This window comes from Larus michahellis, chromosome Z, assembly GCF_964199755.1.
Source record: "Larus michahellis chromosome Z, bLarMic1.1, whole genome shotgun sequence".
In the NCBI taxonomy this organism is placed as follows: Eukaryota; Metazoa; Chordata; class Aves; order Charadriiformes; family Laridae; genus Larus; species Larus michahellis.
In genome coordinates this window covers 26,195,077-26,198,570 of record NC_133930.1, presented here as the reverse complement: position 1 = coordinate 26,198,570, position 3,494 = coordinate 26,195,077, and positions in this window count along the sequence as shown.

Below are 3,494 nucleotides of genomic sequence, written 5' to 3'. Positions count from 1 at the left end.
AATAACGCGGACTAATAGATTCACGCGCCTAGCAATACATTACTAGACAATAAAATGATTAAGAAACCCACCATTAAAAATTGGAGCCATGTTACTTCATTTGTTTAAAAAGATTAGATATTTCCCCGTTGTTCCCGTTTCTGGAGGTTTTTTCCCCCCCCCTCTCCAGTAATAACCTGGCGCTGACCTAAAATTGCAATCGAATGATATTTGTGAAGTTTAATTGCTAACTTAGCATCTCTGTCACACCTCCCAGCCCATTAGATGATGAAATCTCACCTGGTTAAACGGGAGAGCTCACTGGCCTCTGTGCCGCATGCCTGATTATACAGCGAAGCTGCTAATTTACCAAACCACCTTTACAGGGAGGACTTGATGGACACCACAAACTGTATTCATGCGGTAGCTAAGAGAAGGTGCCGTATTCCCCGAGCCGCCTCCCAGCTACCCGCAGAATGAGAAATGGAAAATTAGTGGAGATGTGTGCATGAAGGGAGCCGAGCAATTAGCAAGGAGCTGCCGCCGGCTCGGGAGAGAGGGGGTCGGGGCCAGGCGAGCAGGGACACGGGCACGGATACGGACACGGGCACGGGCCGCCGGCGCTCCCCGCCGCCAGCCGAGGGGCTCCGCTCCGCGGCTGCCGCGCTGGCTCCGCGGAGCGCCGAGCCCCCGCCGCGGGAGAGGGGGGCCTCACGGCTGTCTCGCCTCTCTCCCTTCTGGTTGTTTGGTTTTTTGTTTTTTTTTTTTTTTTGGGGGGGGGGGGTTGCTTTTTTTTTATTTATTTATTTGTCTTTGAAGGCGCCCAGACCCTCTTTTTGGGACGGGCTGCCCGTGGCCGCCCTCTCTCCCGGGTTTTTTTGCGTCCTTTATTTGGGGATGTGCCTGGCGATTGTTGTTGCTTGTGTTATTAATTGCACCCGGGCCTTTCCTTGCTCTTTGCGGGAGCGCGGTCTAAATTGGCTCTAATAAATATTAGCCGCTAGATTAGGCGAGGTGAAGCTGGCACGGCGCTCTATTTTCGACCTGTAGCCTCTGCAAAGCCGCCAGTTCTGCGCCAGATTAGCCCCATCCATCCAGTGTCAATGGTTGTCTTGTTGAGAAAATCAGTGAGTAAACACGGCTGACAGAGAGGGGTATCAGCTGATTACTCATACAAATAGACTGCAAACTCCACCAGGAGAAGCTGTTTCCAGAGATGGGTTTCTCGCACTGACAGGGCTGCTTCTCCCAGGATCCCGTGTCCTGCTGTTCCCACTTTGTCCTCCATCAATCACACAATTGTGTCCGGGATGTTTTATAGAGTCACTTAATATCCCTGCCTTCATCTCTATTCACTTAGAGAATGATCTGCCATAAGGGCTAAAGGCTTTTGCAGGTTGGGACCGGAGACAAACCCGGGCCACAATGGCTCTGGTGGAAAACAGCGATTCATGACAGCGCCTGGCTTTCTGATGCTAATGGCACCGCCACGGGGTATTACAATAGCGGCCAGCCAGTGATTTAAATGTACTCCTGCCATTATCCCGTGGTCCGGCGCATTAAATCATCCCTCGCGGATCAGATGCCAGTGGGCATGGGGGTGGGGAAGAGAGGGGGAAACCGCTCCGCAAAGCCACCGCGGATCAGCCTGCGAGGTGCGGAAGGCGACGCAGGGGAGGAGATACCGCGCCGGGACCCGCTTTGGAAACGGCCCGGGGCCGCATCGCCTTTGTGAAGCGGTACCCCCTCCCCCAGGGGTGCGGGAACAGCCCCGCAGCATCACCGAGGGGGATCAAACTTTGCACGGGGTCGTCCAAATCGCCTCCCCGCCTCTCAGGGCAGCTCCCTCCAAACGTGCAGGCCGACCGGTTGCAAAACTGTATTTTAATTACGAATTTTAAAGACAGACGAAAGAGTTACAAGGTATCACTGTTTAAGTGCTTCATCTACAAATTAGATTGCTACACAATTAATCAGAAAGTTAATTAATGAGCAAGTTACTAATTAGGACATTTAAAACCAGTGTTTATAGTGTCTTAGCTAAAAAAACCCTATGTAGCTAATTGGCCTATACACTGATTTCATAAGTCATACCCAAGGTTACAATACTACAGACGTATTATTATGTACAAACTGTAATTATGTCACTATTTTATTAAGCGCATCTTACCTGAATCAATTTTATTAGCTTTTTTAACATTGAAAATGCCTTATTACAAAGAGACTAGAGACAGGACGCCACAAACACAGCCGCGGCTTGCATTCCGACGGTACGAGGGACGCGGGCAGGCGTTTTAGGGGAGCCGGAGAAGTATTTAAAAGTAGGCACGTACGCGCCGTGGCTCCGCGGATGGGGGCCGGCGGGGATGGGTTTTGCCCGTGTCGTTACGGGAGCGGAGCTGGGATGCAGGACAGGCTGCGGAGCGGGACCGGGTGCGGGAGCGGGCAGGGAGGCCGGCACGGCGCCCAGGCGGGCGGGGGGCGCGGGGCCCGCTCCGCCCGAATCCGCGCCCACGGCTCGAGTGGGGGCAGCTCTTCTTTCAGCATCCCCCCCCCCCGCCCCCTCCCTCCCCCGTCTTTTCTCGACTGGGAAAGGTCACTCGCAGCCCGCCCTGAAGCTGGCAAGCGCCAAGAAATGCGGGAGGGGTTCCCGTCCTCGCCTCACCCCGCGGCATCCTGGCCTGACTGGGGGGAGGTGAGACACCTTCCTTCCCGGTGAGACACCCCCTCCCCCGGCAACCGCCTCCCCCGCCGCACGGCCGGGCAGGGGCGCCCCGGGCCCCGCGTCCCCCGGCGGCGAATCCCGCCGGCGCGGCCGGTCTCGGGGTCAGGGCCTCGGGCACTGCCCGCAGCCGCTCTCCGGCGGCTGCGAGGGGCCGCGGTGACGCGCAAAACTACTCTTTGTAATCTCCTTTTCAACAGTGAGGAGTACATATAGGTAATTTTAATGAAGAGGTTCCTGTACCACATTATTAGCAATAAATCTACACCATTCTTTGTTGGTTAAAATCATTATCATCATCATCGGTATCATTACTGAACTCATTATTCTTGTGTTACTATCAGAGTAGATTTATGATAACACCCACCATCACGCCTGAGTTAAAGAAGGTGTAAAGGTTTGATTAATAGCTGCTTTCACGTTTTAATACTCGACATTTTCTCACTTTTTTTTTTTTAATAAATAAGGGGCATGATAATTACAGGAAGTAATTACTGCTTTTGTTATAAAGTGTCTGATTAGGCACACAGACGCTTTTCCGCAAGTAAAATATAAATAAATAAATAACCTGGTGGACACAATAAGTTCGCGTAACGACACAGTAAGGCAGACTTTGAGAACAATTAAGGTTTTGCTCAGTCGCAACGGCATTTTAGATTAATAAGCACTAACTGAAAGATACACCCCCCTCCAAAAAAAAAACCAAAAACAAACGACGGTATGAGCTGGAGAGAAAGACACGAAGAGGTTGTCACCCGCGCTCACCCTAAAATTAAAAAAAAAAAAAAGAAAA